Source organism: Clarias gariepinus, chromosome 15, assembly GCF_024256425.1.
Source record: "Clarias gariepinus isolate MV-2021 ecotype Netherlands chromosome 15, CGAR_prim_01v2, whole genome shotgun sequence".
Taxonomy (NCBI): Eukaryota; Metazoa; Chordata; class Actinopteri; order Siluriformes; family Clariidae; genus Clarias; species Clarias gariepinus.
In genome coordinates, this window is record NC_071114.1 from 5,941,385 (window position 1) to 5,952,508 (window position 11,124).

The following is an 11,124-nucleotide window of genomic DNA, read 5'->3' on the forward strand; positions in this document are numbered from 1 at the left end:
GTCAATTAGACACATGTTCAATACTAGTAGTGTAGCTAATAGTCATTTAGAAATTAAATGGCTTGAACAAAAACATCTGGATCAACTGGAATTAGTATAAAGAATAAACAAAGACTAAATTAATTATCCATTCTTTTATGCATTGAAATATTTTCAATCAAAATACGTTTATAGCTTTTTAATGTTGTAAGTAACAAAAATGCTCCTAATTAAAATGACCAATGTATTATTGTTTTAAAAAAAAAAAGATTCTATAAAAATATGAGATTTATAAATAAAGTGTCTTAAGCACTAAATGTGGGAATTAAATAGTGTGCAGTTCCTTGAATGACCAGTAGGCTTCAAAAGTGAGTCCATCCCCATAGAGCCCCATGTTAAAATGTCCAACTTTACAACAAAAATAAACATGTTTTGGTCCCTATAGCTAGATTTCCCATTCCTGACAACTGCACAGGAGTAAATTTTTATGTAACTCATCAGTTACATTTTAATTACTTAATTACATTAAGCCATTAATTTATTTCTGCATAATTATGAGTATAAGTTGATTGTCTGCTTGTTGTGTAATGCATCATTTAGCAAATCAGCTAACTGGAATTGGGGAACTTGACTTTGCAGTTGTGTAGACCTTACAGCGCATTCGTATTCATGGGACAAAATGTATGGATGATTGCATTAAATTAAATGCAAAGTAACATTAGCATATACAGTATATATATTATCATTAACCTTAAAAGCATTTTAGCTAAGCTGAAGTTGAAATAGCTAGCTTGTGGTAAGCAGGCTTGTTCAAACCAACACCCAGGCTTTAACTGGCTTAAACTGGGGTTAAGCTGGAGTCAGCTTCTTTCCAAGATGGCGACAACAAGAACTTCTAGATTTAAGCTTCTACACTCCTCTTCAGAAAAACGTATGGTTGATGTCCAGTGGGTTTGTCCTGTCCCTTTTTCACACCGTTTATGATCTGAAAACTTTTCCCATTTCTTCCAACATAGATTTATTGGATATTTTCTATTTCACTATTGGTTCAACATAAATTAACAAACAAACTCCAAGTAGAATACTAACCAACACCCAAGTAAATACGAAATATGAATCAGATCCTTGATGTGTCGCATCATAATGAATTAACATAAGGAATTAAATACCACACCCAGTAAATTTACTGCTATTATATACTGTACAATACAGTCCTAAAGCATTTGACATGTCATAAGGTGTGTTAGATCTAGATGCCGATGTGAAAACTATACTATACAGTATGAACCTCATCAAATCAGCTCCACTACTGTACCAAACCACTAAAGAAAACCATTTAATTGCCTGTTATTTGGCCTGGGAGTTACTACTCTTCCAGCAGACGGCCTCTCAGTCTCTTCTGCATGACTAATGTCGATTTACAACACTGTATTTGCTGAGACAGTAACATGTAATACTAGAGCGTATAACATGCCTAGGCTTGTCCTAGCAGCAGCTGTTAGATACAGTCTAACTGCTTATCATATTCTATTTAGATCCACTACAGTCATATATCACCTTCACTGTCACTGCTAACTAACATTAAGGCTGAATGGAACAAGATCTCATGAATTTTATCCTTATAGAAATAAAAACAAGCAAGATTTACTTTTTGGGCTGTAGTGGATTTTTCTGTTTGTTTTTTCATTCTTCATGAATTAATATTAAAGGTTTGATTGCTTTGCATACTCTTTGTTTTTCTTTATCGTGAACCAACCAGCTGTTGTTACAGTCATAACTCACATGGGAGCTAGGATTTAAGGTCTACGTTACAAGATACCCCCAACGTGCCCGCCTTTATATAAAGCCTTGAGACAGATGTTTTTTATTATTATTATTATTATTATTATTATTATTATTAATATTTTAATTTGGCTCCATCAATCAAGTCCTAAGGAAATTCAATTCAATTCAACTTTATTTGTATAGCGCTTAAAACGATTATCATTGTCGCAAAGCAGCTTTACACAATCAATAAAAATAATGGAAGTTTGTATGAAATGTGAATGTGTATGAATGAAAATGATCGGATTGTCCTTGATGAGCGAGCCGAGGGCGACGGTGGCAAGGAAAAACACCCTGAGACAGCAATAGAAAGGAACCTTGAGAGGAACCAGACTTAGTAGTCTGCAAATGTACAGTTGTCTGTGTTCTAAATTCTAATTATAAGCTGAAAAAAATAAAAACACCGGACATGCAAAAGTCAAACGGTGACTTTTGATCGTGCAAAATAACAGAACACAGTTATGAGAGTAAAAACTTGCTTTATTTCTCTACTGTATATAATCCCCTGCTACACTAATGCACTTGTCCCAGTGTTTCACTAGTGCTTGGATACCATCAAGATAGAAAGTTTTCTCAGTACACCAAAGCCATGATCGGACTGCCTTCTTTACATCTGAAACGCTGTCCTCTCGGGAACTCCTTTAATAACCCCTAGCCAACTTCCCATAACATGCGAGTGGTGCTTAATTAGCTTCAGGTCATTTAGGTCAGTGCATCTGAGCCCCTCAATGTAAAACTACAACACCAACAAGTAGTGCCACCCTTATTCATGTGTCATGTGAGAAGAAAACTTGACAGTGTGAGAAGACACATGAAAGCTGGGAGTGTGCAGTCACATGTGGATGACTAGAGCACAGGGTGTGTGAAAGGGTGTATCTGCAACATATTTCACTACTTTTGTCATCTGTCACACCAAAGTGTCTAGAGAGTTTATTTTTCACCTACTGTAGCACCGGGCCAGCCGTTAGATATTATGGACAGGGGGACGCCATATGATTATAAAGCACACAGGTAAAGTGAGTTATTTTAAAACACAGAGAAAACTTTGCTTTTATCTTAAAATTAAATAAAGAAGGAGAAAATGGCATCCAATGAATGATGATTAGAGGAGAGTAAAATCAAACAATAGGTAAAGAAATCACTACATAGAATTCAATCCTGATTTCTAATCAGGAGTGGATAAATATATAAATAATTTATCTTCCCCTACTGCCCCATGTTCATGCTGTACGTGCAAGTGACGGTTCATTTCAGCAAAATCAGCAACAGCCAGATGAGATTTTTTATTTTTTATTCACATTGATCAAATTAAATCCAAATGCTTTAATTTCTCAAACACTTCTTTAGACTGATCATACATAGCTAGTACAGGTAACCTGTTTTCACACTATTTAGTGCGGTATTTAATTTGTGGGGGTAAAAAAGCTTACAAACAAGGCCCATTCAAGTCAAAGCGGGACTTTCTGGTGAATAAAGTCGTAAAACAGGAAAGGATATTTACAAGAAGACGTCAAGCATTTTTTTAAATTATTATTATTATTATTATTATTATTATTATTATTTAACAATTCTGTACCCTGTGTATACCACCATGCTGTTTCTAGGCTAAAGACATTATAACACACAATTTAAAACTGCACACATTTTACAAAACTATACAGTTCCATACATTACTTGTTAGATCAACTCGGAAATCTACAGTGACTTCAAAACAATGATTATTAGACAGACCTAATTTATGACTATTTTTGTGTTACCTAGGTGGTGTAACCTCCTCTAGATGTCCGTACAGCTAAGTCACTGGCAATCATTATGTGACAAATAAAGACCAGTTTCTTAGTTTTTGGGTTAAGGGGGAAAAAATTCCTTCTCAAGAGTGTTTGACTGATGGTACTATTAGTTACTCCGGATAAGAGTGTCTGGAATGATTAAAATGCAATGTAATGTAAATGTTAATTTATTTTAAGTTAAATTTACTGCATCAGATGTCTTTGTATTTTATTGCATTGCTTTTGAATTACTTGAACTTTAATTGGGTCAAACTCCTCGGGGTAATCTTCCATGAGCTTCTCATAATATTATTTTTTACAGTTACTTTCTCATAGAGTCATTTTACAGCCGAAGAGTCAGCTTGATGTATTTTAACTAGAATTCTGATATAGTGAATTAAAGTAAACCTTTTATGCAAAATTAAAATTAAATATTCAGATAGTTCCCCAGTTTGCATATACAACCAAAAAAAAAAACATAGGGAAAAAATTTTTTGGTACAAATTTTGACCATATTTGTATTGGCCGGCACTTAACAAGCCAAGGACTTAACAAGATTCTCCTTCTATTATGACCTTACGTAAGTAGACCCGCTCCCCCTGGCTTGTTGCTCATCTCTGCAGGTGTTTGTTAGGGGCGTGGCTCAGCAGTAGCTCATTTACATAGATACTAAAAAGATGTATGGAATAAGAGTGAAACAGAGGAAGTTTAAAGGAGGAAAAAATACATTATCTGAGAGGTATAAATATAAAGTTAATAATAAAGCTTTTAAAGTTTTCTTTTATTCTGCACAATCAGTCCTGTTTTTACTTCATGCATGGTTTGTTAGAGTGGCTCTTAACTAAGCGTCTGCGCAGGAAGATAGTCTCGACAAAATTAAAAAGTAGACAGTCCATAGTCACGCTCACAAAGTAAAGTTCCAGCTTTTCCTAGACTGTCAGAAATACAGTATATTAATACAGACTATGGCTATAGCTGCCGAGGAAGGCTGTTTCTATACAGTGAAGAAGGAAACTGTAAAAGAGATACTGTACATTATATCTGTCTGCCGAGTTAAGTCTGAAGTCTGCCTGTAGTATGAACACAAAAGGCAGGACAGGATGTCAGGCCATGCTGTCGTCCTTTTCTTCTCGAGTAACTCCTCCAATCTCGCGTCTCCAGGCGAGAGAACAGTGTGCTGATTTTCTTTCGAAAGAATGGGAGTGGAGGCAGCCAACGAGAGGGAGGAGGGAATGAGTGCAAGTGAGAGCTCTGGCAAAAGCAGCGAACAACACATGAACGACAGAAGAAGCGCAGGAAGCGAGGAAGATAAACAAGCGTGAGAGGCTGAAAAAACAAGCCAAAAGCGACTCCCCTGACACTACGTTCTGTGTCCTGCATTCGTATTTCACACTCTAACGATATATTTAACTCTACATCTACGACTTTCCTTAAACACCTTATTCTAAATACGGTTGCATGAAAGAGTAATCAATTGTAAAGTGAATCCAATTTTCTGTTGCAGTGACTCAAATCATATCTTTTTTTTTCGGAGCCGTACACATCCTTATGTGCTAAACTGATGTATGCTCCGTATACAGCCGCATCTTAACTTCTCCTTTCTTGTGGCTTGAAGTCTTCACTTTGATACCTCAGACAGCCCAAAATAAACTCGGCTGCAGAGCAGCATGTAAACAGGAAACCGAGCAGGAGGTCAGGGGCTCCAGAGAGGACCTGAAGGAGAGCGGTGCCTATGTCCGACACCAGCAGCGGCACTGTGGACAGGAAGCTGATGCTCTGCTAATCAGAAAGCAAAAAAAAACAAAAAGTCTCAGTGTTGCTCAGATAGGCAGGAATGTCTGTAAAACAATGGCTCTGGAGAATGAGAGTCAGAGATTTTTTTTCACAGGTATGTGAGGCATGAAGAAAGATTAAAGGAAAGCCAAAGTGCAAAACAAAAAAATTCTTCTGGGGAATAACAATTTTGTGGCATTTGGACAATAGGTCTAACACAAGCCACTTAACAGAAAAAATGTACATATTGATGTACAGTGGTGTGAAAAACTATTTGCCCCTTTCCTGATTTCTTATTCTTTTGCATGTTTGTCACACTTAAATGTTTCTGCTCATCAAAAACCGTTAACTATTAGTCAAAGATAACATAATTGAACACAAAATGCAGTTTTTAAATGATGGCTTTTATTATATAGGGAGAAAAAAATCCAAACCTACATGGCCCTGTGTGAAAAAGTGATTGCCCCACTTGTTAAAAAATAACTTAACTGTGGTTTATCACACCTGAGTTCAATTTCTGTAGTCACCCCCAGGCCTGATTACTGCCACACCTGTTTCAATCAAGAAATCACTTAAATAGGAGCTACCTGACACAGAGAAGTAGACCAAAAGCACCTTAAAAGCTAGACATCATGCCAAGATCCAAAGAAATTCAGGAACAAATGAGAACAAAAGTAATTGAGATCTATCAGTCTGGTAAAGGTTATAAAGCCATTTCTAAAGCTTTGGGACTCCAGCGAACCACAGTGAGAGCCATTATCCACAAATGGCAAAAACATGGAACAGTGGTGAACCTTCCCAGGAGTGGCCGGCCGACCAAAATTACCCCAAGAGCGCAGAGACAACTCATCCGAGAGGCCACAAAAGACCCCAGGACAACATCTAAAGAACTGCAGGCCTCACTTGCCTCAATTAAGGTCAGTGTTCACGACTCCACCATAAGAAAGAGACTGGGCAAAAACGGCCTGCATGGCAGATTTCCAAGGCGCAAACCACTTTTAAGCAAAAAGAACATTAAGGCTCGTCTCAATTTTGCTAAAAAACATCTCAATGATTGCCAAGGTTTTTGGGAAAATACCTTGTAGACCGACGAGACAAAAGTTGAACTTTTTGGAAGGTGCGTGTCCCATTACATCTGGCGTAAAAGTAACACAGCATTTCAGAAAAAGAACATCATACCAACAGTAAAATATGGTGGTGGTAGTGTGATGGTCTGGGGTTGTTTTGCTGCTTCAGGACCTGGAAGGCTTGCTGTGATGGATGGAACCATGAATTCTACTGTCTACCAAAAAATCCTGAAGGAGAATGTCCGGCCATCTGTTCGTCAACTCAAGCTGAAGCGATCTTGGGTGCTGCAGCAGGACATTGACCCAAAACACACCAGCGAATCCATCTCTGAATGGCTGAAGAAAAACAAAATGAAGACTTTGGAGTGGCCTAGTCAAAGTCCTGACCTGAATCCTATTGAGATGTTGTGGCATGACCTTAAAAAGGCGGTTCATGCTAGAAAACCCTCAAATAAAGCTGAATTACAACAATTCTGCAAAGATGAGTGGGCCAAAATTCCTCCAGAGCGCTGTAAAAGACTCGTTGCAAGTTATCGCAAACGCTTGATTGCAGTTATTGCTGCTAAGGGTGGCCCAACCAGTTATTAGGTTCAGGGGGCAATTACTTTTTCACACAGGGCCATGTAGGTTTGGATTTTTTTTTCTCCCTAAATAATAAAAACCATCATTTAAAAACTGCATTTTGTGTTTACTTGTGTTATCTTTGACTAATAGTTAAATGTGTTTGATGATCAGAAACATTTTGTGCGACAAACATGCAAAAGAATAAGAAATCAGGAAGGGGGCAAATAGTTTTTCACACCACTGTATATCTACCGTTTGGAGGTTTACTGTAAAGGTATAATTCGGCACGATTGGGCGCTTGGTGATTTCTTTTGCCATCATAAGCAAGCATAAGGTTTTATTATGAGAATGTGATATAACCTCCGACAGAAACTCGGCAGTGACGTGACACTGGTGATTTTTGATTGAAGACAAGACACACGGCTGTATTTTAGATTTGCAGTAGTCTTGAGATGATACTGAACTTAAGAGATATGTTAGGACCGTTATAATGGTGTACAGGATAGCTAAGGAGCCTTTATATTGCTAATTTTGTTGCATAATTAGGGTGGAACTTTTGATTTTGCATAATAACAGAACACAGTTATGAGAGAAAAAAAAACTCTCTTTTTTTTTCTCTATATAATCCCCTGTTACAATAATGCACTTATTCCATCATTTCACTAGCATGTAAGTGATCGAAGCCTCAGGTTTGAAATGCTGGCCTCCCAGGAACTCCTCTAATGGCCCAAATGTGTGGAAATGGCTTGGAATAAGGTCAGAATGGACCAAGGATGCGACAATAACCCTGAGTTCAGCTGAGTTCTTGTAATGTACAAAGGGTGCAGCGGGAAGTATAAGGTAAAAAAAAAGAACATGTTTAGTGATCAAACCAGGCCATTTAAATTAATGATGCAATGTTTGTCCCAAAAATCCCGGCTATAACTTTGCCTGCAAATGCAACTCTTCTGAAATTTTTGGAGGGTGGGGAGTGTGGGAACTGCTTTGATACGTGTTTCAATTCGGTTTTGACACACAATACAATCAAGAAAATCCAGGCCTTCTGTGTAAAAACCATCCTTTAACTCTGGAGCTGGAGGCAGAGAGTTCTCTCAGTTCCCAACATGCAATCATTAGACAAGTCCCGGTTTGACCTGAACACCCCTCATAGTAAAAACAATCCACCCTGCAAACCAATACAATGAATGTCACACTTTGAAGATGTTTTTGTTTTGATATTTGCAGAACAAAACATGTCACGCTTGGAATATTAAACCTCAGTCTTATCGTTGTTTCATCACTGGACTGATCACGGTGCATTGACTGCTCTGTCTGCTAAATGAACTAATTAGGCTATTGTGTCCGCCTGGCATGATACTGTAGAAAATATCAAAATTTCTTCCTAAAAATCTCCAGTCTTCCGGGCATCTATATTCTCTACTATTACCTTGCATTCACTGAGCGTGTGCGACATAACAGCACAACAGCAGCAAAGAAATGAAAATAATGAAGGTTATTTTTCATGAATGACCATTGTACAACACAATGGGTCTCCTGCTTTTTTCGTCAAATTATTCCCGCTACCCACCTACACCCCCCACTCACACTCACACATAGTTCCTACTTCTTTTTCTTTTTCCTTCAATGCATTAGTCTGGTGCATTACTAAGTGATTGGACCCACCTAGGTTATGTCAAAATCTTGTCTAAAAATGACCACCGTGAATTTTGCATTAAGAGAAATAAAGGTACGTACATGATCCAGATCTTTCCACTAGAAGCCAAGTTGTATTATTCACTTCAAGATGAGTGGAGTAAAACTGTATTTATGTAAAACTCATCTGTAAACATTGACTCTTAATACAAGACACAAGACTTTATCCTTTTTAAATATTAAGGCATCTTTCATACATCTGTTATGCAGTGTATAAATATAATTATGAAATGTAATACGTAAAGACTTTATTTTTGTTCTACTATTGCATTCCCATTAAATTACTCCATAATGAATCATAGTTCGCTGGAAAGTTTTATCCCTGAACATACACTTCTCAGATTTTATTCAAGCAGTGATTAATGATGATCCGATGTTAATTACACTCATTAAACTTTATTTCCAAAAACTACTGCTAATTATTCTTTACTTATTTCCTTAAGATTGTGTAAATGGGTCCAGGTTTGATTTCCGTCTCCCTGATGTTCTCCCTGTGATGGTTTGGTTCCTACGGGTACTCCGGTTTCCTCACACAGTCCAAAAACATGCAGATTAGGCTGACTGGCTTTCCCAAATTGCCTGTAGTGTTTGAATGAGTGTGTGTGTGCCCTGCATCTGATTTAGAAAATGTTGTTTTGCTGGTCTTTTAAGTATTTGTGTTACGATTTCAGCTGCTCACTTTCCTACACTTACATCCAACCTGATCTTGGCAGTGATTCACATATAATGTATGCACTGTCGTTGTAAGATTCATGCAAATCCAGCTACATGGATTTAGTAAATGGATTTAATCAGAATCAGTGATTAATTCACCACTGAAACGCCAGTTCTCCATTCCAGGTGTCAGGTGTGCCAATGGCGTACCATTAAATGCTGGCGATCATGCTTCCAGCCTAATTCTCTTGCATTTCTTTGTGTATCTGTGTATCTCACACCCGTACAAGGGACAGGAATTTAAAGTATGTGAAGGTCATGTTGTAGTGATTGGGAGAAGTCAGAGAGAGCTGTGCTAGTCGTTAATTATATCACACAAATAGCCATAAAATGAAAACCACTCACCGGGAAAGTGAATAAAATTGATTATTTCGTTCTTTATTTGTCCCGGAGTTGGATATTTATTAGGCAGCAAGTTAACAGTCAGATTGTGATGGCTATGAGTGGATCAGAACAACTGCAAAATGGCTGGGGTTTTTGCAGTATGCAGTGGTTAGTAGTAACATGTCCGATCCCTGTATGCAACACAACAACGCAACTTTAGTTGTTAATGTCTTGGTGCCAGATACCACAACACAGCTTAAGGGGTCTCGTGGAGTCCATGCGGCGAGGAGTGTCGGTGCAGTTTTTGGTTCCACAAATTGGGCAGGTGGTTTTAATGTTATGGCTGATTGATATATAAAAGTGAGTGCTGAAATGAATGAATGTATCTAATTATTATTATTATTATTATTATTATTGTTGTTGTTGTTATTGTTATTATTATTATAAAAATAATTTTAGTGTTTTTTATAATCATTTTTGATCATGGTTTTTCCAGACATGACTTAAAGCAAAGTTTATAAGCATTTAGGCTATAACAATCCGTACATTGATTGAGAAACGATTCTTTACTATGATTTATGAACAATTTACAACTTTGATTCACTACTGATTCACAACATTGTTTCAATTACATTTTACCATGAACCAGTCAGATTTAATTAGAAATACATAATGGCTTAGAAAACATTACGCATAATTTACACAATCTTGAGCAATGCACTGTGCACTATAACAATTTATCTGTTAACTATTTATGTGGTGGTGAGCATGGTCAAATGATATTTCATAGGGGGGCGGTGCCACCCCGTGACGCCCCTGTAACAATTCCCATCTGATTCACAATTTTGATTTGCAAACAGTTCACTAATGATTCAGAACTTTTATTCACTAAAGATTTATAACTTTGATTCACGACTGATTCTCAGCTTTGATTTATAAACCGTTCAAATTTTGAGTCACTAATGATTCAAAACCTGTATTCACTAATGAGTCACAACTTTGATTCACTAAGGAGTCACAACATTGATTCACTAATGATTCCTAACTTTGATTCATTAATGATTTACAGCTTTGATTCATTAAGGAGTCTCAGCTATAAGTTCTTTAACTATCATTCATATAGAGTTTCCAGCTTTTGCTGACTGATAATGCACGACTTCAGTTCGCCACGCCTGTTTATTCAAGATTCGACCTTTATAGCGTTGAGACTAAATCAACATATAACTTTTCTAGAGTCGAGATTCTGCGACTGCATGACTCTTGCTTGAGTATTTTGAACTTCATGTAATCGGATCTGTAACATACTGTACTTTTAATACCCTGTAAAAGGCTTTGTTCTCTTTCTGCACGTGTTTCCCAGAAAGCTGAGACTGTTGCTGTGGAAGACTGACAGGCTTGTTAGTTTGACCTACAGTGTG